Genomic DNA, 10,266 nt, shown 5'->3' on the forward strand with positions numbered 1-10,266 from the left:
ATTTAAATAAAATAAACAAAAGTAGTTGAAAATTGTAATTAAAATGAAATGAGAAAAAAAAAAAGTTTTTACAAAATAAATTTTTATGTGAAAATGGGCTCTGATGGTCGTAGTTACCTGAGCCTTGAAAACAACAAATATTTATATACATATATATATATATATATATGTATATGTATATATAATATATATAATATATAATAATTCGTATATAAGTATATATATATATGTATATATATATATATATATATATATATGAAGATATTAATCATTTTTTGAGAGACTTCTTTATAAAATTAGTGAAAATTTTTGTTATAATAAATAACATTTTAGTTAAAAAATTGATAAAAAGAAAAAAAAAAAAAGAAAAGATAAGAAAAAAAGAATCTACCAATTGCTTCAAAATTTTGGCAATAACTACAAAAGAAGAGAAAAATTGAAATAAAAAGTTAGTAAATTTTTCTAGAATTTTTATTAAAAAAAAATTTTTTTCAAATACAATTGTTTTTTAATAATAATGATAATAATGAATTACTAAAAAGTAATATAATATAAAAATCTAGTGCGTTACCAAAAATTGATGACCTTTTCCTCTTTTTGAAAAAATATATACATATATATATATATATATATATATATATATTCTTTATTTTTTTTATTATATTTTAATTTTTATTTATTTTTTTTTTATTTTTACGTTTATCTTTTTGTTAATACATATCGTCCCAAATAAAAAAAAAGAGAGAAGGTCTTTAAAATTATTATATTTTTATAAAGCAAAACTATATATGAAAGAAATAATATATGTAGAAAATTACACTCCCAGTATAGAATCCTTTGCAAGTCATGCAATTTGTGTAAATAATTTTTCTGAATACAAAAGTAATGAAAATTCCTGTGTTTTGATTTGCTTTTTTTTTTTATTTTATTTTATTTTGTTTTATTTTATATACACATAGAAAAAATTTTATACTTTTTTTATAAAGAAATATCAAACTTAATACATATATATATATATATTGTACACATACGTGTGTGTTATAAATTATAAATGAGCAAAAATAGTTTTATTAAATAATTAAACTAAATTAAAAAAAAGTATCTGATGAAAATTATATTTAAAAATTTTTCAATGATTACGTAAATTTACAAATAAAATAAGACCTTTAGCAAAGAAGTCTTGCACTTGACAACTCTAGTGAAATTATATTAGCCTAGCTTCGTCTTGCCGTCTATTGAATTAAGTTTCTTATCATCATTATCAGTTTTTGAAATAACTGGTACAGTAATCTTTAGCAGCAGTTTTTAGGGCGATATCTATCGCAATGGTCCGGGCCTCCTTTCACCTTAGCTAGGGGTTACTTTGCGAATCTCACGATTTTGATTTCACTCTCAGTATACATTACAAGTTTAATAGCGCTATTCAATGCGGACTATCCATCCATCGCGTAATTTCAGAAAGAAGGAAATTTGTGCGAAATTATTGAGATGATAATTCCATCAATATGGTGGTGGTCGTCGATTCTTAATTAGTTATAGTAGAGTTATTATATTGCGGGTCATATCGTTGAGAAAGCCTCACACATTAATCTACAGCGCACTTCGTTTCAAATACTAAACTAAAACAAGGGAAAGTGTTCTCTCCTTTGTCAAAAAATGCTGCAATACAGTTAAAAAACTTCTTTCTTCGTTGCCTATCAATAAGTATTGATCGAGGTGGAGTGCATTAAGTGCATTTTATATGCAAAAGTGCAAGTTATAACCTCCTCCTCTCCTAAAAATATGTATGGGACATCTTTTGCTACCAAACCATGGCTGAAGAAGTTTCGCATCGTTGAATTCAACGATTCATTTTCGTACCTATTACTGACTATATTTAGTAACGTTGGTCCGCCTGGCCGCTCTTTTTTTATTGCTTTTTCAATTTAGAAATTCATAGAAAATTTGGAAGAAAATCTTGCGCTCATTCTTGGCTTGTGATGCAGCAGATAAGTTGTGAACATTGAGAATACCGTGACCTAAGAGATTCTCTTTACATTTGTACTTGAAGGGGGGGCAGGGGGGGGGGGGGCAACGGTTGCATGATTCCCATTTATTTCAATTATCTTTGAACATTTGCCAAGTTTTTCTAAATTTGAAATTTTCGCATTACATAACTCTTCGCCTTCTTCGCCTTGTTCATTTTTCTTTTAATATAGTAATAAAGCCTTAATAATTTGATATAGTAAGTAAGCCCTGAAGCTTCTTATATCTCTTTTAGGACATAGCAGCCGTATGCAATATTTTCTAAAATATGTTGCTTGATAGTTGATAATTTTTTCGAAAAATTGCAGACGTCAGATATGCACCTATATATGCGCTGGTCGAATCTGCACTCAATTATATTTGCAGTATGTTCATCTATGACGTTGATTGAAACCAATTACTATGATTATTTACAAATTACGAATGTCCGAATGTATGGTTTTTATAATTACATTTTTGTCAGAAAGTTTTGAAGGCGTTGTTCACGGCATCATGTTCGAAGAGAAATCAAAAACTATATATAATATTAGGTTTCAAATTGGACTGGGAAAGTTGATCGTGTAGTTTGTTAATGATTTTTTATTTTTTTTGCACAATACTGTATAAATAAATATATTATAAAAATAAAATATAAAAATTCGCAATCACTTTTTCAACGCCCGAGATCTTTAATCTTGCTATAGAATTTCTTGAGACGTATCTATATATGTATATGTACACACACACACACACACACACACATATGTACACACACATATGTACACATATGTACACACATATATATATATATATATATATATATATACATCTATATATGTGTATGTGTGTGTATGTGTGTGTGTGTGTGTGTGTGTGTTCATATGTACATACAAAAAGATCGAAATAAGCCCTTCGAGTTCATCTTATATAACAATTTCTATATACTTTTTTAGATATATATTTTTTAATTACCTTATTTTAAGTGCTATTAGAAAATTTTTTGTTGTATTTGATTTGTATTTTTTTCTATAATAAACAAATTGCCATGTTTTTCGTTTTTTAATTTTAAAGGACTTTTTTTTTTCGTTTTCATACATTAAACAAAATCTAGAGCTGCAATTAACTTTCATGTGACATATAATCTGTGATTATTCACTAAACGTTCGTTATTCCGTTATCGCATGATATATATTAAATAATTTCAATATTTATTTGAGAAGTAGTAAAGTGTCGTTAGCAGCAGCCGTCGTCAAATAATTGTAATGAATCAAAAAGCACACAATTGATGTAATCCTGAGAAGGACGCGAACATTTAAATTGTTACGTCCTTGTTTGTGTATGCGCCTATTGCGAATTAAAAAATTTTGATTGGATTTTTTCATTCATAACAAAGGAAAATCGGCAAAAAATTTCATTTAATTAATTTAGCTAATTTTACTTTCGTAATTTTTTCTTCTTCAATCTATTTATGTTAAACTTTTATGCAGTGAAATAAATTATATAACATTTATATAGCTACTTGTGGTATGGGAATGCATTAAAAATGTCATCAAAACGAATCAAAATGCTTTAGTCAAGCAAAGCAAGGCAACTCAACTACCTACGCCTAACAAAGTAATTTATAAAAACCTATTTACCATAATAGACCAAAAATATGAATTTGCTGTCAAAGTTAGTGCTTGTTTAAGGCGCTAATTTTTTAATTATGGAATGTAATTTGAAAATCGTCTCACCTGATACAAATTCTCTGTTGTTATTGGTTGTGCCGCAATATTATTTTTGAGCGATTTTAGTCGAAATTTAAAATCATTTTAATTCTTTTCAGTTTTCAAGCTAAACCATTTGTGATGCAAGGGTATATTAGGAAGGCCGCAAGATAGACCCGATCCACCCTTTATTGTAGCGAAATTAGAAACTGATTCTGAATCGATCCAAGCTTGTATGTCCGTCTGTTTGCTTTCTTTTCTTATTTTGAACCTATAGATCCTAATTTTTAAAACAATTTGACAAATTTTGGTACAATGGCACATTAGGGGCCAAGAACGAACGCTGTTACAATTGTTTCAGATTGGACCACTTTTTCGACTCTTACTCATATAAAGTCTTATATTGAAAAGTCATGTTAGATGTTACACCAAGCGATAATTAATTGTGGGCCGCGTCCCACTATCGTGTTTACACGTATTTATAAGAAAAGCAGATACCCACCCATACAATTGAAATTTTGCATACGCATTGCTTGACCGATTTAATTTCTCCCTATTGTGGGTGTGCATGTGAATATATCACAACCAGTTTTGTTGCCTAGCAACTTTCACTATCCAATTTGCATTTTTCTAACTGTAGCAATTCCATAAAGGAAAATATCTTCCGTTTTGGTGAAAATTGGTGCACTCAAATCGGTTTTTGCACGTTGAATAGGGACCGCATAAACGCACACCCAAAAACACCGTGTATATGCAAAACGTTGGCGGTTCCGTTCTAAGTAAAGGGTTCATAAAAGTGCTCCGCTCCAATTCACAGTCAATCGAATTCGTCCTGCGCACAATGCGCATTGCGATCTATTAAAAACACAAACGTAGTCGTGAGACGGACGGACACACAAGTGCTCACAAATCGATTGGTGTAACGAAAAGCGCACTTAGATGGAGTATAAAAAAAACTAAAAAGTCAAACATTGTTGAGCGTCCATGTGCGTTTATTTAAAAACTACAAAAACACACGCACATATCGCTAATGAAAGATTCGGGGGGATGGAGGGAGCTATTATTACGATGCAAGGGAAATCACTTACAATTCGAAGCATGAACGTTTACTGATATTAGGATCATCGCAGGCCGGAGTTCGTTATGCCGCATTGCTTGAAATTGCACGACAGTTGTCGATACAGAAATTCGATCCTCTATTTATCTTAATGTTTAGCTTCAATGAAACGGTTAATAGTTTAATCCAACGATAATTTTACAGAAAACTATAGTAGATGAAATTCTGTAATAATTACGTAACTAATTTCAGTTTAATATTTGCGTTATGCGTACATATTGAATTTTTTTTTTTTTTTTATCCTTCCACTCCATTGAACCTTATAAACACATAGAAACACTTGGGAACGTAGTTCATCATATTTGGGAATTAATTTTTTTTCCTCTTCGTTTTTCACATTTCACGTTAAAATCCTCTCTCGATTATTGTGGAAAACAAAAATTGATTTTTATTTCGCAAATCGAACGAATAAAATTACAAGACATCTTATTTCTTGGGTTGGAAGCAAAGGTAATAAAATAATAATATTCAAGGAAGTTCTTAAGCATATGTTAAAAAGTGTTGAAAAGTTAAAACGATATGGTGGTACGGGGCCCACACTTAAATACCACTTTGCCTAATACAATTATTCATATGAAGACTTTCATACGAGAAGCGGTCGAAAAAATTATCCGATCTGAGCTAAATTCATGACGTTTGCCTTTGAACCAAAACGATCGTAGATCGAATAAAAAAAAAAACAAAAAAACAAAAAAACGAGACATGTTTACACCGATTCAGAAAGTAACTCTGAATCGTTCGTTATAATAAAAATTTGGTCATATTTCAAATCCATCTAGGTGTTGCACACATCCGCTTAAACCTTAGTATATCCCTGGCGTAGGGTATGAAAAAGCAACAAAGACAAGTGAAAACCTTATAGTCGGGCTAGGCCGGCTATTAAATACGCTACACCACACTGGCTAACACAATTATATTTCTTGCCATAGACTATAAATATATTACCCCGATTTTATTTGAACATACTATTATACAACTGTACGTTAAAAGTCAAACTTCTTTGCTTAACAATGATTGAAACATTCAGTACCGTTAACTTTTATATCAAACTGCTATTATCGATCAATTTTCCTCATAAAATATTAAAACTTTAACTTTTCTATCTGAAAATACAAAAATTTTAGTGAGAATCCTTAGAGAGCGCAGGATCCAAAAATAGGCTTGGGTGGACTAAATTTTGCCGACTTAATTTTTATATTATATATTATGGGTCAATATTTGTTCATTATAGCATATTAAAACTTAAACTTTTCTGTCCTAAAAAACAGCAATTTTCGTAAAAATTCTTGTATAGGGTGAGATCGGATCCAAAGAATGGGCCGATAAAGTCCAAATTTATTTTATTTTTTTTTATTACTATCAAATGTTCACCATGAACGGCTCATATAACGACTTTTTCAATATATGGCGTTTAATGGTGTGGTCGAACGACTGGACGGATCCAAAGTATTTTTAATAGCGTCTATCCTTGGGTCAAAGCACATCAGTGTACCGAAATTCATCAAAATATCGCAGAAATTCCGATCTGTAGCTTGAAAATAAAACTACATGGACAGACATTACCCGGACAGACGGACAGGCAGCCTTAATGGTATAATAAAAAAGGTGGGTTTACATACGTCCTCACAAACAGAAAATAACCTGTACGGTACCACAAGTGGTGTGTAGGGTAAAATTATTTTTCAAAAAGACTAAAAAATAACACTGGGATAATTTTGCTAGGCATTTGATAATTTCAGTATATCTGTGGCTCCGGTGTTCTTAGTGAAATTTTTAATTAAAAAAAAATAAATAAGTAATGAAGATCACATCACGGCTCATAGAGAATTTTACGAATACAGAGACTAGTGTGAAAAAGCTGAAAAAATCAGTCTCTTGTTTGTCAATAAGAAGCATTCAAAAAACTTTATCGAAAATTTTAGTTAAGAGATAGCATAAGACGTTTGAATGAAAAGAATGAAAATTTGTGGGAGTTACTTCGTCGGCGTCTTCATACGCCTTATGGACATAATTTTTTTTTTTTTATTATAATCAATCTTTTACTGTTTTTGTTTCCCTTAGTATGCAAAGCTTTGCAACTTCCCAACAGGCAGTCTTTTCCGAGTTCTTGCGTAAAAAGGTCGAAATTTCACGGAAATAATTTATTTCTGGTAATATATTCGCTTTTCCTTTATTTTCTAGAAGACAGAACGCACGTTCTGTTAAGGCAGAATAGAAAAGAAATGTTTTTTTTTTTTTTAATCTACGGTGGTGTTACTTCTTAAAAACTCAATATAGATGAATACGCAAACGGTACCTGAAATTTTACCCTCTCTTTTTAAATAGATATTTTCCCAAGTAATAAACGTGGTAATATTAATGAAAGGCTTTTATATCCATCATCTAGGGATCAAGGGGTACATTCGTTTTGTCAAAAGCCTCGAGTGGAACGTCGAGAAGGGAACCCCAGAGGCCGCACAAAGTATAAATGTTTCTGATCGGCATCAAAATCTAAACCGTGTTCTATGTTTGTCTGTGTCTCCGTCTGTCCGCGTAATGTCTATTGTAAACATTCACCTTGTCGCAAAAGTATAGCAACCCGCTTAAAATTTGACGCAAGAAAAGAAAGTTATTGCACGGACGTTGGTATTGCAAACAGTTATGTGGGTCATAGCCCACCATTAAATAATTCATTATACACCACCTCGCTTAATACAGTTATACAGATCAACGACCTTTCAATGTAAGGCATTATATGGGAAAATGATCGATCCGAACCAATTTTAATAGCGTTTGTCCTTTCAAGTTAAACCCCAAAAACATGACGGACAGACATTATTAAATCGAGTGAGCTGAAATCTGAAGAATCGCTCTCTGGATCGATCGGTATTATAAAAGATGCGTCTATCTCAAGCTCTTTTGGATATTGTATAGACCTGCATAAGCTCAACATACCCATATATCACCAACGGTTTAGGGTATAACTAAGCATATTAGGCAAACTCTGTGTGAATCTAAAAAATTTGAAATCAAATCTTTTCGTATCACAAAGATTTGATCTTTGATGCTAATTATTGGCTTTCTATGTAGCGCAATTTAGCCTCGGCAATGGCGTAAAAGTTATAGCTATGGTTATAGCTAGTGGTTACCATTAGAATATATGTGATCTTTATCGTTCTGAACCTTGTGTTTCTAATAAGATAAAAGTATCCGGGAGAAAAATGGTATTGATTAGCGTTGGCAAGAAAAACGAATTGCGATCTACAGCATTATCAAGCTTTCTAAAGATTGTACACGTACTACATGAAAATGTATTGTTTTTCAAATCATTACACTTCTGGTTGATTTGAAAGATATGTAACTCTCTAGGCGCCGTATATTGTTACATTGACAGTAAAATCGCTATTAAGTTCTTACCTGATACTTCGGTTTGAGGGTTTCTCTTCGAACACTGAAGTCGTGGCACAATGTGGCCTGTGTTCAAAATGAATGCGAAGAAATTGTGATATGATATCCTTGCCTTCGATTAGGTAGTTTCTTCCCTAACGGGTTAGTTCTGGAGAACTTAGGTATATAGTTAGCGTCTTAGTAAAGCACTGCTGATTGCTGACTGCTGGCTGCTGACTGCTGACTGCTGACTGCTGACTGCTGACTGCTGACCGGTGATGTTACACAATTTCCTGTTATGATGATGTCAATAAGAAATATATTCGAGCGTGGAAAGAATGTCGTTTACAGCGGCCACCAAGCGGCAATGCCTTGTCACATGACCTATCAAGAACGATCTGAAATGTATTCACCCCGAGCATCTGTTTACTTTTCGTCCTGTTATAGATTCCTATGAACTTCACGATCTCCACCGTTTCAGTATTAGAGTATACCAAAGTGTGGCTGGCATGGCAATGGCATCATTTGTCTCCGTTATAGCCAATTACCCTTCAGTCTATGCTCGCAACTTTTAATTTCTATCTTATTGTAGGATTTAATGTTTTCCAATAGACTCGATGATGAATTTTGTGTGTGTAACTTGACTTTTTAGGTTAGGCGAGAAACGTGCACAAAACATCATATTTAGAATGGATCGAGCAGATTTGGAATGGCTGTTTGGTAATAAAAACACAAGCAGACATATTTACTTTATTCGGATTATTATCTTTTTATGGAAATTAGTATCCAATTTCAAAGCCATTGGTGGTTAGAGACAAATATAGAAATGTAGAAGAAGAAATCATTGTCAGCGGCTCGAAGGGCGAGTACACTTTTCATTGTTACAAAGAGGCAAAACTTTAAAGGATTATTCAAATTACTTACGCACTTGCTATAACTACCGTTACGCGATTAATTTTTACTCCACTAACTGTAATCTAATCTATGTAATTTTTCCGATTTACGCTAAAAACATAAACAAATTGCGTTAAAATCATCTTTAAGACTCGTCGATGTGGGTGGAGCGCCTTATTGCATAGATTCTGAGCAACTTCTGACTCCGAAGTAGGATATTTCTGAGTTCGCTTCCGTGCAGAAATTTCGATAATATTCGTAAATTCTTTGATTAGAAAAGTGAGGAGAGTAACATAAAGCAGATTATTTTTATAATCATTTTAAGGACTTCAGTCTTATGGACGCGCTGCGCTCATAATGATTGCAAGACTATATTATATGCCGTGCAATGTATGTAAAAAAGATTCAAATCTAACTTTCATCATAAACATTTTTATAGATCAATAACACCTCAAAATGCCATTCCCTTTTGTTCAAAGTTTGTAATTATTTTATCTGTCAATTGTAAAAATGCGTTGTATCATATATAAATAAATATATGTATATTTCTTTTAAATAACTATAACAATTGTATTTGTAAAACGTCTATAAAAAAAAAATATTAAATCTATAGCTTTTAAAAAACGAAAAAACTTTTTGGAAAAAATTCTAAACGCCTTAACTTGTATATCATGTACTGTATATAAACGTATACATACATACATACATACATACATACATAAATACATACATACATAAATACATACATACATACATACACACACACACACACACGCGCGCGCACACACACACACACACGAATGCGTAAATATACATACATGCATATGTATCCATACAAACATACATACACATACATACATGCATACATATATTCTTTAAGATTTGCTTGACTAAACGTAAACGATGATGAGTTTAAGTACGCATTTAATTCGAAAATATGAGAAGAAAAAAAATTAAATAAATATATATATATATACATATATACATACATATATATATATCAAAACATTATTTTTTTAAGGTTTTTTCATAGCACAATGTTTTCTTTGCGTTTTTCCGATCATGTAAAAAAGAAAAGAAACAAAAAGCATAAGCAAAAAGAAACAAAAGAAAAAACAGAAAAGTACGTATTTACTTAAACGCAGATATATTAGTAGTTAGAGCAAACGTGAACCTGTT

The sequence above is a fragment of the Glossina fuscipes genome, unplaced genomic scaffold (assembly GCF_014805625.2).
Source record: "Glossina fuscipes isolate IAEA_lab_2018 unplaced genomic scaffold, Yale_Gfus_2 1, whole genome shotgun sequence".
Lineage (NCBI taxonomy): Eukaryota > Metazoa > Arthropoda > Insecta > Diptera > Glossinidae > Glossina > Glossina fuscipes.